The sequence below is a fragment of the Schistocerca nitens genome, chromosome 6 (assembly GCF_023898315.1).
Source record: "Schistocerca nitens isolate TAMUIC-IGC-003100 chromosome 6, iqSchNite1.1, whole genome shotgun sequence".
NCBI lineage: Eukaryota > Metazoa > Arthropoda > Insecta > Orthoptera > Acrididae > Schistocerca > Schistocerca nitens.
Window position 1 is genome coordinate 159,472,917 of NC_064619.1, and position 20,691 is coordinate 159,493,607.

The following is a 20,691-nucleotide window of genomic DNA, read 5'->3' on the forward strand; positions in this document are numbered from 1 at the left end:
GGACACTAGAATCTGCTTCCAATGTTGAGAAATTACGAGAAAGTGCCATTAAGGAACAATATGCCATAGAAATCAAAAACCGTTTTGAGTTCCTAGAGACACTAGAACCAAGAGAGAACGTAGAGAAAAGGTGGAAAGAAATAAAGTCCAAGGTACTAAGTGTAGCGCAGGATGTATTGGGAAGAAAGAAGATAAAGAAGAAGGGGAAATGGTTCAACGAGACATGCCAGAATGCTACAGAAAAGAGAAGGGAGATGAGAGAGAAGTGGCTAGCTGACAGGGAGAGGGAGCTGAAAAGGGAACAGTTTGTCAACATCAGAAGGGAGGCAAAGGGAATCCTTGCTAGAACAAGTTGAGGTAGAGAGCCAAACCAAGAACTTAAGGCAATTATTCCAATACATAAAAAATCGGAAACGTCGATTTTTTAGCCCAACGTTTTTCAGTAGAGATAAGAACGGCAAATTGATAAATGACAAGAAAAGAATTGTAGAAAGATGGAAAGAATACTTCTCAGAACTGTTGAATGATGAAGATGGGATATTACCTGCAAACACTATGGAGGAAAGGAAAGATGAAGAAGAATTGAAAGTTAGTGAAGAACACGTCAAGATCGCAATCAAAGGACTCAGAAACAACAATGCCGCAGGGGAAAATGGAATAACATCATAATTACTGAAGGAGGGAGGTGAGAGCTTACACTTAGAGATACATAAATTGATCCAGTAGATATGGGAGAAGGGGAAACTGCCAGAAGAATGGAAATTGGCTATAATATTCCCAATACACAAGAAGGGAAGCAAAATGGAATGCAGTAACTACAGAGGAATCAGCTTGTTGAATGTAACGTATAAGGTGCTGTCCATGATTACCCTCAAAAACTTGGAACCATTCATAGAGAACAACATACCGGAGTACCAAGCTGCGTTTCGACCAAATCGATCGATAATAGATTACATTTTCATATTAAGACAATTGTTTAAATACATTGGAAGTATAATAAAGATATCTACAGCCTGTTCGTCGACTTTTAACGTGCTTATGATAACATCCACGGGAATAGCCTATACAATGCAATGCAGGACTTCAGAATCCCTGAGAAGCTAGTGAGAATAGTCCAAGCTTGTATGGAAGGGTCAAAGGCAGCAGTACGTTTCCGAGGAGCCACATCAGAAACATTCGAGACTGAGACAGGCCTCACACAAGGGGATGCTCTCTCATGTGTTCTCTTCAATATCATCTTACAGAAAGTCATAAAATAGTGTAGGCAACAGGAGTGGGCTAGAGCAGAGATGGACAGTAACTTCAAATGTCTCGCATATGCAGATGACATAGTACTGTTAAGTGAATCGAAGCACGAGTTGAAATAAATGTACCAGGAAATGGACAATAATACACGGAAGGTAGGGCTCAAAGTGAATGGAGACAAAACAGACTTCATGCAATTAGGAAGAATACAAGAGCAGGTAGACTTTTTTGACATAGATGGCATGAGGTTCAAGAGAGTAGACCAGTTCGAATACTTGGGATCTTGGTTTACTATGGACAACAACATAAAAATGGACATCAAAGAAAAACTAGCAGTTTGAACGAAATGCATGTATCCCTCAGAGAGACGCTTGGCTCTAGATAGATCTCAGTGAACATTATGATGAAAATCTACAACACAGTGATATGCCCAGCAGTAATGTACAGTTCAGAAACATGGGGCATGACTAAGCGGGGAAGGGAAAAACTATTGATATTTGAAAGAAGAGTAGTGAGTGAGCTATGGGGACCAGTTTTAGATAACGGAGAACGCAGGATGAGGAAAGAAGAGGAAATCTACCTTCTGATGCGACAACCAACTATTCTACAGAAGATTAAGAGCAAAAGAATACAATTGGTGGGCCATGTAGCGTGCATACCAGATGGAAGACAGGCGAATATGGCACTACCGGGGATACCTAACACCAAACGCTCCATTGGACGACCAAGACAGCGCTGGATGGACGACCTGGCGAATGACCTAGCAGCCCTGGGAATTGAAGACACCTGGAGGAACAAGGCACAAAACAGGAAGGAATGGAGGCAGTTTGTGGAAGCAGTACATGATCGGCAGGGCCTGTGATCGCTCAATATTTATCTATCTATCTAGCCTCAACATTAAATTAGCACGTATGTACATGTTGGAGTTGTTGCAAAGTTGCTACTCCAAGTAAAGATCCATGTTGTTTTTAGGATCTACATCGATTGCTGATAAAATATGGTGTACATGTACACTGATGTATTCATGTTTTTTTGAACCAACGTTAGATTCTTTGCATGTCATTACCCACCAGTGCATAATGACCTATATTCCATTTAATTTGTAATGCACTAATACATTTTTGTAAGCGTATCATGGTCACTATATTTACCCCATTTCTGTATTACGTTTGTTATGAACACTTGGAAGCTGCATTGCGGCTGTATGCCCGTGGTATCCAATCCTTCCCTGTTCTACCACTCCCTCCACCCATTCCACACCCTTATCTTACTATATTTCCCTGCCCTCCCTCTTTTTTCTTCACTCATGGACTTCATCATGCAAGTGTATCATGTCTCCTTACACACCATTAAACCTGTCTGCCAATTATTTCCAATTTCCTCCCTTCACCCTCCCCCCCACCTTTTCTCTAAACCCCATTCTGCATTCAATTATGTGTAGTAAACCAATTTAAAGACACACTTTTCTTCCACCACCCTCCCCTTTTTCTTCCTTAACGCTTTAGATATTGTTGTGTCCATGATAGTCTTCTTCTTCAAAGTTTTGAGTCTTGGATCATCACTATTTCCGTCGTAGTTTCTTGATACGCCCGCTACCAGTCTTCTCCTCACCAGCCTCAATCCCATTCTGATCTACTAAATTTCTACTTTCAAACAAAACTTCTTTTTCTGATTCCTGCCAACCAAAAACAGCTTCTACTCGCCCATATCCACCCTCCCCTCCCTTGCCCACATTTATATCTACTTTTAACATAGAGTATCCTACTTAATTATTTCACTAAATAATTGAATCCTACTTATTTCTTTCCCTAACTAACTAACTTTTCTCCTTCTTTTTCATAATTTTATTTGACCTTCATCTAGTAAATATCTTGTATGCTACTGACTTGCATTGTACCTATGATAACTAAACCAAATGTTAGTGTATCACAGTAAGAAACATTTCTAGCAACTCGTTACAGTGGTTTATTTCTGGGTGGATGGACTTGGTTAAAAGTTACTCTAAATAGTTTGGATGAGTAATGTATTCTTGGTCAAAGAATTCAATGTAAACGTGACTATTGCTGTTTACTGTTTTGTTCACTGCCCCTTTCAATTTTAGAATATGTTGATAAGACATGGTGTCCACATACACAGAAGTATTCATGCACTATTGATAAGATATGGTGTACATCTACATACGAATATTCATGACTGGTTGAAGCAAAGGTATTTGCTATATTTTACGAATACCAATAATCGGTTGTCAGCTGCACAACTTTCTATTAAATTAACTAATTATTTCCTTTAGGTTTCTTTACTTACTACAGTGCAGTTACTTCATGTGATACAATCTGAAACACATAATCAAATTTCTGTAAGGTTATGGTTATGATATATTCTCTCATTATTATTTTATATCTCATACGCACATTAGGAGACGCTGTGTGAATGCAGGCTTTGCTTGCCCCTGCCCCACCTATTCGACAGTATTTTCTGCCTCTTACCTACTAACTCTTTTTCTTCACTCACCCATTTTTCTACCTTGGTAAACTTCATCGTAGATGTCTGCCATTGCACCTCTTAACCCCCATTTTTCTCTGCCCCTTCCCCTCTCTTCCATCATTAATATACTAAGCCAATCATGCATTAATGTCCTTCCCTTGTAGCCATTTATTCAACTCCTTCTGTACCATAATGCCAGGTATAGTTTGTTTCCTCCTCCTCCCAAGCTTATAACCCTTTCTGAATCAGTCTCTCCATCATAGTTTCTTAACCCGCTGCCAAGTCATCTTCCTACCTCCAACTGATAACCATTATGACCTACCCAACTGAAGCACTCAGTGAAATATTCACTCATGTTTCTTATGCTGTTTCCATCCTCCAAACCATATCCCATCCTATAAATCTTTTACCCTCTACCCCTCCCCACCATGTACTCACTTCTAATGCTTTTTCCTAATTATGAATTTCACTAACTGATCTCTATATCTGGGCCACCCCTATCCCTCCTGTCCCAGTCAATCCACCCCTCCCCTCCACTCTTACCCTCCGTATCACACTCTTCACTATCTTATTTTTCTTAATCTTATATGACATGCACATAATAATATCAAGTCCTGATTTTGCTCCCCCACTTTCCACCCTACCTTTTCCCACCTGACACCCATATTTTCACTTGTATGTTATATTTCTTACCTTTGTATTATTACTAGTACTTTTCATAAGGTTAAGTGCGATTCGTTGGCTTCTGTACTTTTTTTCGTCTGTTCCTTAGAGACTTCGGTGTTTTCAGGCTGTGTAACATATATTCAATTCATGTTATTAACGAACTGATGTATGCACGTAAATGCAAAGACGATGATTTGCAACCCTGTCTCAAAGGGTACTCTCTGCCGTCAGGTGACGCCAAACACTTGGAAGCTTATACCTGTGATATTTCTAAATTGTCTATGTGTTCTAGAATTAACATTCTTAGACAGTTGCATCTTATCAACATGTACTTGTCTTGTGTACGTGCTTTCGACCTCCATAGTAAATATGTCGTAATTATGGGCTAAGAACTAAGTGAATATGTAGTAATAATATACAAGTGTCCAACTACTATTTCTTCGGAAAGTTTCAAAATATTTTATTATGTGTCTTTCTTTTTGCATGTTCCAGCTCTCAGGATTGTACTTGATTATGACATAAAAGCCAAATGTGTGTAAGGTAACAGGCAAATCCAACACCTTCCATGAAAACCCTGACATGATAAGCAAATCCAGTAGAATGTCACATAGCTCCAAATAAAACGTGACATTAAATTAAACAAAGTAATACGAGTAACGAGTGAGCAAATGGCATACCACAGACAAATACAAGAATGCCTAAATGCATGTCATACCTTCCCACCGTGGGACAGACGCAGTTCCGATGGGAGAAACGAGAACAGAAGCCGAGAGCAGAACCGTGCTAAGCTGGAAAGCCCTACGATAAAGGACGGACGGACACCCATGTCGCCAGCTAACCGTTAGGACCACACCTCCCGCAAGTTTTAGCGTGAGACTTTTTCGCGTCTCTGTTACGTTAGGACCACCCCCCAGCCCATGTTAAAAGATAGAGCCCTCCAAAAGATCAGTATAGGTGTTACGATAACACTAAAGGACTACACCAGCTGCAAGTTTTAGCGTGAGACTTCTTCGCGTCTCTGCTACGTTGCAAACTTTAAAAACATTGCCCCACCACGAAAAGTATAGTGTATCTCATTGGATGGACAGAATTTTTGTATGCGGAGCTTAAGGTTAACATTGAGACCCTGATTGGTCAGATGAAAACACAGCCAGATAGTTTTTTTTAAACCAACTTCGGTAAATTGTAGTAAGGAGAAGTTAGGAGAGAGTTGCTTCCGAGACGGAGAGGTGAGCGGAGCTGCGCCGGCCGCCGCCCCCTGACGAACACCGACAAGGTAATGAACACACGCGATGCCGCATTTTTGAGCGCATAAGGCTTCACTCAGAACTGCAAAAGTCTCATCTGTTACATCCCCTTTTTGCGTAATACTAATGTCGATCGTCAATTAAAGCTCATGGTGTTCACATTTGCCACTTGAAGTAAAACTCTGAAACGCGATGATTTTTCTGTTATATAGTTATTGAGAAGCCACATCAGCCGCTGTAATTTACGATAAGTTTGATAAGTAATTAAAGATAATTGAGGGTCACTGTAGACCATTTTGATAGTTTTCTCTTTTGTGAAACTTAATTTAAACCTAGATTATAGATGTGATATGTCATAGGTCATCCTTCGATCCACTGTAGAACATGGAAACCCATTCAGGGAATATTCGTTCACATTTTTGTTGAACGCAGTTGGTTTTTACCATCCTGTATTAAAACATTTCCTTTTATCAATAGTGCAATTTATAAACAATGTTTTGTGAGTAGAATAAAATTTCCAATGGTAAACTTAACTGCTTTTACGACGTTATTTTACCAGCTAACTAAAAATAGGAAAGCCTTGAACCCCTTCCACTAAATTTGGTTAGTATTAAGATTCTTTAACAGGGAGCGCAGTCGATGCTGAAATCATTAAGTATTTGGTTATATCATCGCTAGTCTCACTGAACTCTTCTGAATTCTACATGTCATGTGTGGTCTGGCATCTCCTTTCCAGCAACAGGTCCCGGGTTCAAACTAGTCAATTCCCAAAAAAAACACGCTCAGAGCGTCGTTGCGCGAAAGTGGTAGGGAGACACGATATAGAACAAACAGAAACCACGCAGAATGTTTAAATGTGGACAGTGTAAAAGTTAAATAGAATACAAAAGTAAAATGTAGTAATACAAACTCAAATGGGGGTTTAATCTTCTAAAGTAGAGTGTGAAATGACTGTGGCCCAATGCCATCGAAAATCTTTTACTAATGTTATTTGGTTTTACCTAGTCGAACTGAGAACGCCAGTGCTTAATTACAACCTTTTTTCACACACATTACATCGTATGTTGTCGGTTAGTTTGGGAGTATTCTTTGAGAGTTCTGCACTGGAATAACTCACTAAAATTGTTAGGTTTTTCAAGCCACGCCAAATTGAATTACAGTTTTAGGATATCAAACAGCTGTCACTGATGAAAAAATTCCAGAATAATTCATGTGAATTCAAATAACGTATTTTCATTTCATTGTTAAAGCAGTACTTCGCCCTTGGGTGGGTACCTTGTCACTGATTATTTGCTTACCGTCTGTTTCAGTCTTGTGTTAATTGCAAAGCCCACCCCTTTTCGTTTGTATTACTCTGCTAGCTGTTTGTTTGGATGTAATGGTTCAAATGGTTAAAATGGCTCTGAGCACTATGGGACTCAACATCTTAGGTCATAAGTCCCCTAGAACTTAGAACTACTTAAACCTAACTAACCTAAGGACATCACACACACCCATGCCTGAGGCAGGATTCGAACCTGCGACCGTAGCAGACCCGCGGTTCCGGACTGCAGCGCCAGAACCGCACGGCCACCGCGGCCGGCTTGGGATGTAATGGGCACTACTCTTTGTGTCGTGGTTTACATCACATACGTTAATGATAAGTGACCACTGAACAGTTGCAGATATAGCAATTATATTTTCGTCACTCACTACCTCATTACCTCCATCTTCAAGTAACCGTTATGAAATTAAATTAGTAGATGTATACATTAAAGTATCGAGTGTAGTAATCGAATAAGTATAAAGGATTGTAGGATACTAAATCTAAATATTAGGAGCAGTGTTCTACATAGAGGATAGTGTACCTAGGAACACCCAGTGTTCTATGGTCTGCTGTCCAGTCTATTGACTGACTTTATATTGACATGAATGACTCCACACAGATACCGCCATAAGGAGTTTCCACCACTTTTCTTTTTTGTTGATGTTAGACAAAAGGTTATATTTTCCACTGCATTTTTAAATATTTAAATCCTATATAATGTAGTAAAATTATTTAGCCTTTTTTGTCAAATCTAGAAGTAAGGAATTTTATGGTGAGTAATATATTTTTACATAAATCCATGTTAGACGTGGGTAGTCAAGCCCAATTTTCAGTCTTGCATCATGGTTTAGATTAAAATAAAAAAAAGATCTCTTACTGTGGAACAGGTGACACTTGCAAATTAATAAGATTACCGCTCTGAAAATGGAATTTAGTAATAGTTTCCAGTACCTTCTTTCTGAAGATATATTTATCATCTGTTAGATAATACTTTTGCTTCATCTGTTGTTACTTGCTGATTATTCGTATGTAGTAGTGTAATAATGTAACTAACAAGCAAACAATATGTTGATAAGATTTTCTCGATCGCAATGTTTTTAAATTTCAATCGAATATTTGTTCCCGAGTACACAAGGCTGGTGTGCCTTCCACATTTGGAAGGGTCTTAATTTTCTGGAGTAACTTTTTGTAATTTTTGATAAAGCTTTTAGCACTTAAAAAGTGAGTGCCATATTTAAAATGGAAAAGAAAATCTGTCAAACCTCTATTAAAGGACTGCCTAGACAACAAGTCTGAAAAGCATGCCGAGACACTAAGTTATCCCGTATAGGCTTCTTTTTTTTTTGAGTTATCATTATTCTCACAGGTTTGATACGGAACGCCCCGAATTCCTCTCCTGTTCCGTCTTTATCATTTCACAGTAGCACTTGCAACCTACATCTTCAGTTATTTTCTGGAAGTATTCCAGTCTTTCTCGTACTGTACTGCTTTTACCCTCTATTGTTCCGTCTAATAGCATGGAAGTTATTCTATGATTTCTTAACCGATGCCCTATCATTCTATCTGTTCTTATTGTCAGTATTTTCCATATATTTATTTCTTCTCAGATTCTGCACAGGGCTTCCTCATTCCATGCGGTATCAGTCCACCTCATCTTCAACATTCTTCAGTAGCATCACATCTCATGCCAGCCGGTTTGGCCGAGCGGTTCTAGGCGTTTCAGTCTGGAACCGTGCTGCTGCTATGGTCGCGGGTTCGAATCCTGCCTCGGGCATGGATATGTGTAATGTCCTTAGGTTGGTTAGGTTTCAGTAGTTCTAAGTTCTAGGGGACTGATGACCTCAGAAACTAAGTCCCCTAGTACTCAGAGCCATTTGAACCATTTTGAACCACATCTCATATGCTCCGATTTCCTTCTGTTCCGGTTTTTCCCCAGTCCATGTTTCATTATCATACAACGCCGTGCTCCAGACATACATTCTGAGAAATTTTTTCTTCAAATTAAGACCTATGGTTCATACTGGCAGACTTTTCTTGACCAGAAATGCCCTCTTTCTCAGAGCTAATCTGGTTTTCGTTGCCTGCTTGCTCTCTCCGCCGTGAGATACTTTGCTGCCGAGGTAGCAGAATTCCTTAACTTCACCTTCTTCGTTACAATCTGTCCTGACATTAAGTATCTCGCAGTTCTCATTTTTGTTGCATTTCATACTTTAGTATTTCTTCGATTTACTCACAATCCATATTCTGTTGTCATTAGACTGTCCATTCCGTTCAGCAGATCCTATAGCTCTCTTTCGCTTTCACTGAGGTTAGCGTTGCCATCAGCGAATCTTATCAGCGATATCATTTCACTTTGAATTTTAATTCAACTATTGAACTTTTCTTTTAGTTCTGTCATTGCTTCGTCAATGTGTAGACTGAACGGTAGGGGTGACAAATTACATGCCTGTCTTACACATTTTTTAATCCGAAAACTTCATTCTTAGTGGTCCAGTGGCTACAGTTTATTGCCATAGATTCAACAGAGTAACAGATAGTATGCTACAGATGAAAGTAGAGTGGAATGTGATGACCGGGAAGAAAGAATGTTACAGGAGCAGCTACAACTACTCCCATGAAATACTTTGGCACTGTATGGAGAATAACGTCTTTTTAAAAACTAAAGAATAAGTGATATCTGTAACATGACTGATTAAGACTCAACAGCGTCACTCCTAAGCTCTCAAAGTGAAGGTGATGATGAACATTGAAACTAAATGACTGTAATTACTTTTATTTTCAAGAGCATACTCTGGGTTGATGTGTTTTATTGATTAGGAGACAGTTGACGTAAATAGAGTTCTCCATCATTCATTAACATGTTGGGTCGTATATTATAACAGCAGCCACCTAAAACTAATCATGGTAATAATTCCACAATTGGTGATCAATTTGATTTTATATCTATGTTAGGTAATTACGTATATACCGATTAAGTGCAATTAACATTCTAATACTTCAGATATACATATAGTGCTGCGAAGAAAATCATCACTCATTGTCTGAAACCGAAGAATCATGTCACTACAAAACAACCCCGATAATTCCACCTGTCAAAGATACGAGCACTTTTCGGTAAATAGGGTCCTATAGGTCACGAAATATGAATCATTGTGAAAATACACAATTACTTATTTGCAACAGTTACCCCAACTTTCATCTACATCCCTACATAGTTATCGCTCAGACGTAGAGAATTATCATAGCCTTGTACCAGCTTTCCAATACCCTCCTCGTAGAAGACCGCTGCCTGTGCATTCCTATAATTCTCTACTCTGATCTACTGCTCGTTGTCTATGCCAAAATATTGTCTTAATAGCCAGCGATTCACGTGAGGCTATATTGTGGAAGTATTGTGGGTGATCATTAACTTTCCATCGAAAATGCTGCAGGAGCATCTTCACCCCCTGAAGAGCGCGGCCGAGAAAACTCGTGAAGAAGGACACGCATGACGGTTATGTTGTGTCGGTTGCATGGCATCAGGAGAAATCTCTCACCAGGCCCTGATAGTTGAAGGAAGACTTTATTTATCTAGGCGTTTTACATGCTCACAGTGAACTCAGAACTGAAAAGAGCGATGTGACACAATCGACAGCCATACAAGAGGTACTCCGCAGCATAATGCGCCAAACTTCATTGCATTTTCACTGTAGTTTCCATTTCACGCCCGACCACATCTTTAGGATAACATTTGAAAGTATACAGATACAACATAAACTGAAAAGATACCTTCATGACGCGATATACATAATCAAACACTTTCTGACATTATCATCAAATAAAATGTAACAAGATATTGGCTAGGTATGAATGTTTAAACAGTTCTCTCTATTTTAATGACTATCTGCTGTAAACTTATGCTGCTTTTGAACTAACATTTGTTTCAGTTTCAATAGCAGCGTTCCATACAGCGATTGGAGTACGTCAAAGAAATAACTGGGGCTGTAGGTTGCAGTGTTAGTATGTGGTAAGGATTTTGGCACAGGAGAAGAAACCGTAGCGGGCCACATCAGATCAACCTCGAGGCTGATGACTCAAGAAGAAGCAGCGTACCCACCTGCAAACACACTGCCTGACAAAAGAAGAGAAGCGTTTAGAAGTGCAGGAGGAAATGAACTGAAACTTCACAGTTTGAAATGATACGTGATGTGTTTACAAAATGTAGTCAAATTGACAAGGAAATTATGCGTATGGGACCAGTTAAATGTATGATGTTGCGACCCCGCTGGCCAGTATATAGGTAGATGCACTGATTTTGTAGGGAATAGTGTAAGAAAGCCACCGTATCGCCTCCCAAGGGAAGCCCACAGACAACGGCAGTAGCTGGTTCTTGATATTCTTGATACCGACGCAGACTCAGAGCTGACTTCCAATCCGATCCCACTCATGTTATGTAAAGGACAGAATAGGGAGTCTTTCCGGGCCTGGCGTACCCTATAACTCAGGCAGTTCACAGAGACACGTACCCCGTATTGACGAGAATCGTCCTGTTGAAAAATGGCACCAAAATCTTGTCTAATGAGAGGTAACACATCACGGTGCAGAATATCCGTAACATACCGCTGTGCCATGACGGTTCCCTTAATCGCAACTAGCAGTGTGTTGAAGTCATACCCAATGACATCCCATCCCATGATGCCATGTCAAACACCGCTGTGCGTCTGCAAAACATTGAAGCACGGCGAGGATTCCACAGGTCACCATCATACTCACCTATGATGGTCATCTAGGGTAAAGCAACCCGTGATTCATCGCTGAATACAATGCGGCGCCATTCATCAACAATCATTGCATCCCAGTAACGACACTACTCGGAACATTGCCGATTTTGCTGTTTAGTTGATTGCAGCCAATGCATAGAAATTTAATTCCTGAGTCCGGCTGCTGCTTACCCCTAGCCAATGGTGTGAGTGAGACAGAATGTTGCATGGAGTTCATTTCTTGTTTGCAGGTAGCAGGTGCCCCATCTGAAGGGGATGGAATATGCTTGGCGCAAAGTAGTGCGATCCTCTCATCTCGGACCAAGAAGCGTTGCAACAGACCCTTCCCGACTAGCATGCGTCTTGCTTGATATTGTTAAGCTTAGCAGCATCAATCTATTGCCACATACGAATACCCCACAAATTCGCATATTACGCGATTCGATCAGTTGGCCAAAGGAGATCCATAATGCGGGCAATTTCAGATTGTATCTGGTGGAGATGAAGCTGCACTGTAGTTCCTTCTCTAGATTGTCGCGCAGATGACAAAATGGTAGATATCGAAATAGACGACAGAAGGATAGAGAAACCATTAAAATCGCTCAAAAGAGGAAAGGCCGCTGGACCTGATGGGATACCAGTTCGATTTTACACAGAGTACGGAAGGAACTTGCCCCCCGTCTTGCAGCGGTGTACCGCAGGTCTCAAGATGAGCGTAGCGTTCCAAAGGATAGGGAAAGGGCACAGGTCATCCCCGTTTTCAAGAAGGGACGTCGAACAGATGTGCAGAACTATAGACCTATATCTCTAACGTCGGTCAGTTGTAGAATTTTGGAACACGTATTATGTTCGAGAATAATGACTTTTCTGGAGACCAGAAATCTACTCTATAGGAATCAGCATGGGTTTCGAAAAAGACGGTTGTGCGAAACCCAGCTCGCGCTATTCGTCCACGAGACTCAGAGGGCCATAGACACGGGTTCACAGGTAGATGCCGTATTTCGTGACTTCCGCAAGGCGTTCGATACAGTTCCCCACAGTCGTTTAATGAACAAAGTAAGAGCATATGGACTATCAGACCAATTGTGTGATTGGATTGAAGAGTTCCTAGATAACAGAATGCAGCATGTCATTCTCAATGGAGAGAAGTCTTCCGAAGTAAGAGTGATTTCAGGTGTGCCGCAGGGAAGTGTCGTAGGACCGTTGCTATTCACAATATACATAAATGACCTAGTGGATGACATCGGAAGTTCACTGAGGCTTTTTGCGGATGATGCTGTGGTATATCGAGAGGTTGTAACAATGGAAATTTGTACTGAAATGCAGGAGGATCTGCAGCGAATTGACACATGGTGCAGGGAATGGCAATTGAATCTCAATGTAGACAAGTGTAATGTGCTGCGAATACATAGAAAGAAAGATCCCATATCATTTAGCTAGAAAATAGCAGGTCAGCAACTGGAAGAAGTTAAGTCCATAAATTATCTGGGAGTACGCATTAGGAGTGATTTAAAATGGAATGTTCATATAAAGTTGATCGTCAATAAAGCAGATGCCAAATTGTGATTCATTGGAAGAATCCTAAGGAAATGCAATCCGAAAACATAGGAAGTAGGTTACAGTACACTTGTTCGCCCACTGCTTGAATACTGCTCAGCAGTGTGTGATTCGTGCCAGGTAGGGTTGATAGAAGAAATAGAGAAGATCCAACGGAGAGCAGCGCGCTTCGTTACAGGATCATTTAGTGATCGCGAAAGCGTTACGGAGATGATAGATAAACACCAGTGGAAGACTCTGCAGGAGAGACGTTCAGTAGCTCGGTACGGGCTTTTGTTGAAGTTTCGAGAACATATCTTCACTGAGGAGTCAAGCAATATATTGTTCCCTCGTACGTATATCTCGCGAAAAGACCATGAGGATAAAATCAGAGAGATTAGAGCCCACACAGGGTCATACCGACAATCCTTCTTTCCACGAACATTACGAGACTGGAATAGAAGGGAAAACCGATAGAGGTACTCAAGGTACCCTCCGCCACACACCGTCTGGTGGCTTGCGGTGTATGGATGTAGATGTAGATGTCTCGCACGCTGTGTCCTCTTCACTCAGCCACTCACGCTCTTCACGCACCTTATACACCGTACCAGGCGTAGTATCAACAGCAAATACAAACATCACTGACGCGGTCTTGTGGCCGACTATCTGACACACAGAAATGAGAATTTCAAATCTGTTAATTTAGCTATACCTGCCCGTAATATGCACTTGTATGTAGTTAAACTGACACGTTTTCTAGGTGCTTCATTTTTTTTTTCAGGCAGGATGTATCGTCTTCACTTTTGCATTGTTTTAAAACTGGCAATTTTCCATACGACTCGTAATGAAACTAGCAATTTATGTGTAACATATATTACACTTTCACCCAATCCGAGCCACCTGAAAGCTAATAGTGTTTTTGAATACAACTCAATTTTCTGCCACTGTCTCTTCCGTGGAATCCACATGTCTGATGATCTAACGGATTCTATGGATTTTTTCTTCATTCGGATGCTAGGTAGTTGCAAAGATTCTATGTAAATTAAGGTATACTTCTAGAGTACAGCAAGACGTTGTGGCGAAACAAGCGCTGTATCATGTGTGAGATACAGAGGTGCGCGAGTGTGCCGGGACTTAACCCAGTTCACTGCTACTAGCTCCACGTCGTCATAACGCGCCTTCGCGTAACATAGACGTATTGCGCCTTGATTTAAGAATGAAATTAAAAATTAAAGCCGTTTTTGCATGCGTTCTCAACAAATGTTCAGTATATTAATGTTTAAATTGTCAAATGTCAGAGCGATCAGATGAATATCTTTCCCCTAAAATACATCGTTTTATACATAAAAAAACAAGCAGCATTAAATAATAAAGTTAGTAAGCAAAAATTGGTCAAGATATGCAAATGTATATCAAAATCAGCTGTTAAAAGTTTCAACTTGATCAGAACAATATTTCGACCCTCATTAGAGAATTTTCTTAAAGTCAAAGACACTACAATTAGACTTGTAAATACGAAAACTGGTATGAACTTCCAGTTCTATATAAAAGCAGTAACTATGGGTCCCCATTCAGCTGTCTCTAATAGTTGATGACTAATTTACTAAAAACTAAATTTGGAACAGAAATGTACATCTTTATAGTAGTTTCAGTATCAGTTATGTTAATTTTAGAAATTTCTGATATACAGCACGTGACTTCATCTATTAAATAACAGAGCAGTAACAAGTTCTAAGACTCTGATGCAAATAAGAATCAATACAAGGTCTCTTAGAGAAGTAGTTCAGAGGTCATCTTCTACTGTCTGTTCCATTCTGAAAATTCTAGTGGGCAAAATTTAAATGCCTTTGATTAACGCCCACTTGAATCCGCTCAGGCAAAAATTACGAAGATTCTAAGTTGATACATTACAGTGTTATAACATGTGTCTGAGAAATCTGCCATTTAGAGGTTGCTACCGGCGCACAGAGTAGGTAACGACAGGTTTTCTCTTCCGCCCCTACATAAATACCCCCTGAGAGGCAGTGAGTTCAGTTCGCACCCAGCCACCATACGGTCCGCGTCAGTCAAACGCAAGCTTACGCGCTTCCTTGGATAACTTCACAGCCAGGCTGCCACTATACGCATGTTTTCGGTACAAATAGGAAGCGAACTCGCGAGAACTATACACCGTCCCGGATCACTTAGATTTCGCGGAAATAACTGTTTGTGCGCCGCCCGTAATGCTAACAAAACCGCGTGGCAAGCGGCGAGATTATGTTCCATTTTTGGGGAGAGAAAGTAATTTAGTTTATTAGAAGCCAGGGCTAAATATCATTTATTGGGAACTTATCGCCGGTGCCGCCTCTGAACGGCTCATAGTGCTGTTTATTATAGAGACATCATTATTACTATTATTATTATCAGGAATATTACTGCTTAATGTGTCTGTAATTATCTTAAATATCATTGAATCAGCTAGAACCAAAAACTTATTTATAATTACAGTTTCTGATCCCGCTGAGTAAACAGAGCGTAGAAATATTTCTTTCAGTGAACAAAAGAAGAATGTGGACTTGCAGACTGGCAACTATGGTCAGTATGTTCTCCATCGCTTCCTGGCTGACCACAAAAGTAGTATTGAGGCTCTCGTAAAATACGACGAACAATAATTCCTATCTCTTATCGTTAACCCGCTGTCGCACAGCTAGACGTTTGCGAAAAAAAGTTTTCGGTGACAATATATCTTCTACCTCTTCTAAATGCAGTTTTCATAAATACTAAATACCCGACGTACCTCCGAGTACTGTTAAAGATATTCACACCCAGTGTGTGAAATTATTATTGATGTTACGTGTGCCGCGGCTGTAGAACTGTACGACATTTTTAGTGGCGAAGAATTCATGTTCTAGTTGTCTGATAGCACAGTGTACCGATTAGATGCTATGTGAGTGACCTAATTTCTGTGTCTCTCAATTTGGGAGGATTTGAAACGACACCTACATGTTATTATATACACAAATTATATCTTATTTTAATGAGGAAGGAATAGCAATATTAGTTTCTCGCCATATTTATGTTTCTGACAAACTGAGACGGCAGCTCTGTTTCCAGAACCAATGTAAGTGGCGGAGAAGCACGCTTGCCGTCGGAAGCTGAACCTGCTACGATGTTCACAGCAGTGCGTGTAACAGGTGGTGTAACGAGCCGCGGCTGGGAGCAGCTGGGATAGGCAGCGATTTGTACAGCAGGCGGTGAGTGCTCCAACTAAAGGCTTCTAATATTAAGTGCAAAAGCATGTTAAGGGAAACATTTGTGAGACAATATACTGTAAAACAGAGTAAGAGGGAGAGAGACATTTACTTCCCTGTAATTTGTTTCGGATCTGTAGGCTGACTATCACCCTCTTGTTTGTCACTATCGTTTCACTAGTGCAGCCTAAAGTCTCAGTAGAAACGGTTGGCACAATGTTGACGAAACTGGAACACATTGGCCCACTTTTTCTTCTCATTTTTTATTCCAATTTGGGTTTTAAATTTTTCCTTCAATTTTTTGTAAGTGGGAACAATCATACACTGTTTTAGACCCTTGCAACTAAGTAATTAAGGCATTACGCTGTTTGTCTATTCATAAAGAAATGTTTAGTACAGTAATATGACCTGCGCCAACCTACCCCACCAATGAGTCAACTTGGTCCACCTGTTGGGGCAAGACGGGCCGTAACATTTTTTCCTTTAATTTAGTTACGACATGGATTATTTAACTGAATATGTATCGAATTTGTTCTCATAGTTAACTTTAATATAAATTTCTACAAGTTCATGACGAAAACTATAACCTTAAATTGTATTAGCAGTGATAAAAAAAAACAGACTGAACGAAACGTATGTCCTAAATTTTTACCAGTTTCGTCTGAATGCCCGATAAGACCTCGCAGGTCATACGTTCACAATAATATTCTTTGACGTAACTTTTAATAAATTAAAGGCAACCTACAACTTGTTCAAATGGCTCTGAGCACTATGGGACTCAACTGCTGTGGTTATCAGTCCCCTAGAACTTAGAACTACTTAAAGCTAACTAACCTAAGGACATCACACACATCCATGCCCGAGGCAGGATTCGAACCTGCGACCGTAGCAGTCCTACGGTTCCGGACTGCGCGCCTAGAACCGCGAGACCACCGCGGCCGGCCCTACAACTTGTGTTTTGAATCAACCCGTCACCTGAATTCTTCTGAGAAAATGTTTTTAAGGAATTTTCTAAACTTCTACATCCTGAAAAATGTGCTTATGAATTTCTTTACTCCTTCTGCGCTTTAGTTGAGGAGTTTCCTGCCGTAACTTAGCGTGACCACGGCCACCTATTTTAGTGTAGGAAAAAGAAAGCCTTTTACGCTGAAAATCTACGTTCAAATTTAAAATTTCCTGTCTGTGAAGGCTTGTTATTCGCGCTCTGTCACTGCTAATCTAAGAGTTGTTTGACAAACATTGCTTTTATCAGTTTTATCTTTGTAGTTTAGAACCACCGTAATAAACCAAACGGTAGTACGTCTGTGAGTAAAACATGATTACATTCGAGTGTAACGAGGTCATTAGAGGATTACATTCGAAGGTACAAGTAGGTATGCTGCTTGAAAACATATGTCCTTGGAGTTCCCATACGCAACAACTTCAAACTTCTGTTACAATGTTTTTAGTTGAATACTTGATCACAAGGTAGGCGTTATGGAATAAGCAAAGGAAAATGAAATGAAGCGTCACACACATGTTATGTGTTTAAAATCAATGAAAGACGCAATGTAAGCGCAAATTACTTTACACATCATCTAGCCTTTGACTACGTTGTACCTGTAAAAACTGATAAGATTAATTAGTTACAAAAAAGACAGCGAGACGAGTTAGTAACGTGAGCTGGCGTGCCGCAATTGAAATTGGTCATTCCTCCCCATCGCAGTGTTGTAGTTATCTTAGTTCGTATACGAAAACGTTTAAAACACATATCACTATGTACGGCTGCAAAATAATCCTTTGATGGAACACTGCGCCGACGAACATTATCGCTGGTGGTCAACCAGTTCCAAGCACTAAACTCGCTGACTGTTAGTCCTCGTTATGAATTTGCCAAGTTCGGATGCTTCTCATGTGTATGCTCTTTTCGTTAATAAAGGTTAGTTATACTGTGTCTTCACCACTTACATTCCGTAGCACTCCACCTTCACCTGTATGCAATAATCACTGTATTTATTTGTTTAGTAAGAGTGTTGTCTTGGAGTCCACAACAAAATATATTGCGAAACCTAACTTTACTTCACCAACAAGAAGATATAAAGTGAGTACAGCTCATCGCTCGAAAATTTAAAGAAACTGAGGAGCTGGGAGTAGGAGATTTTTTGGCCACGCCAGTCTACAAAAATATTGATATGCACATCATATTATGATTTGTAACGAAACCAATTTTGCAACACAAAGCAGCCAAATGTGCAGCTAGATACATGTTTCGAAAGAAGGGGTTCTGTTGTGAAAAGTAATTCATACGTTTCTTGCAATTACATTCATACATTTCTTGTAATTATCAAATGTTATTACGAAGTGGTGTTATTCGACGTTAAGTGAAGCTAGCGACATTTTCAGTATTTCTTCTGTTTTAGGAGCTTCAATTATTTTTCATAGTAATGCAAATAAAAGTGCCAAATGTTTATTACTAAACGGAGTATTAAGGATGTTAGCTGTATGAGACGATATTAAGCTCGATTGTTTGATAGCACAATGTATTCCCCCCTCCCCGACCCTGATCACTTGATGAGAGCTAAATGAAGCGTTACTCAAAGGAACTACCGCGACATGGAGAGAACATTGATCGACGATATATAATTTTACTAAACAATGCACAATGTGGGCATCACAGGAAAATTCTGTTCTTTAATACAGCAATTTACCTTATTGACACAACTAACTTCGTTTTCATTCGCTGACCTGCTCGGTATTAGGTGACTGATTAAGTAGCAGACATCATTGTCCGGGAATGGAAATCTATTTGACCTGTGCGGTGTTAAATGCAAAAATGTTGCATACACACACGAAAGGATAGCAATAAATACATCTGGAGGGTTTCGGCACTTAATCGAAAAGTAGTTAACGAAAGGACACTAATTATGTCCCATCGTCCGTGTCCGAATAATCTGCCGCCAACCTCATCTGCTTTTTCAAGTAACATGAGGAAATAACAACATCGAAGAAATATAGTGAGAGCTTCTACTCTCCTATCTGCACACCTCGAGCTCCAAATGGTAGAAGGTGATAGTACAAGTCGAACATCAAAGAACAGCGCTCTTTAGTTTATTATCATAAACAGTGGCTTTGCTTTCACCACTTTTATAGCTTCCCGCAGTGTCGGTAGGTTAAATGCAATCGTCGCAGATATATTACAACCATAGCTCCTTTCACAATTAAAGTAAGATTTTTCGTTTTACACATCGTCACATTATAAACTACAAGAATAAAAATCAGGGTAAGAAGTAATGAAAAGGTTTATCGCCCATTTTAATGCTAGTAGTTATCGTGTCAACAGGAAACATTACAAACAGTCAACGGCAACGATGGTGAAAGTTATTTCTCAGCATTTATCTTCGTGTGACCTTTTAGTAAAGAAACAGCTGGCCGGAGTGACCGAGCGGCTCTAGGCGCTACAGCCTGGAACCGCGCGACCGCTACGGTCGCAGGTTCGAATCCTGCCTCGGGCGTGGATGTGTGTGGTGTGCTTAGGTTAGTTAAGTTACAGTAGTTCTAAGTTCTAGGGGACTGATGACCTCACATTTTAAGTACCATAGTGCTCAGAGCCATTTTAACCAAAGTAAAGAAACACAGAATTTAAGATAAGAAATAGAAAGTAAAATATTTCATAAATGAAAAATTAAGGCAACTTTACAAATATAATAATTTCGTAAGAAAACGTTCGGGATAGTTGCTTCATTGACAAGTATGCAAATGAAATCAGAATTCGTTTTTTATGTCTCAGAACTTGACGAGAGTTCAACAGTCTTACGCTTTTGGATCATTTGTCATTTTTATAAAGGAGATCAGTTTGCGGGAAGAAAGAGCCACGGAGAAAAACCCAACGGAACGATGATTATGACGATGCGCTCTATACATTTAGGACTTTGACTCAAACCTTTATGAGTAGTAACGTGTTTATGCGTCATAGTCATGGTTATTATAGATATGTAATCTCAGATTTTACCAACTTTTCACTATTTACACACATAAGAAGGTCTGTGCCTTGTATTCTCAATTGCGTTCTTTCCTCATATAACTGACAAATAAAATGTAGAGATATTTGTTTGTTTAATGTTGATGTTTTTTGCGGAAGCTTAGTTCTCGGCAAGCAATTTGTGCTTAACAACAAAATAACGTCGTCGAGGACTGAACCAAGGCTGCCAATCGTTGTGGGGCGGCGGGGGACTGAAACGGGCCTCGAGTGTTGCCAAGCG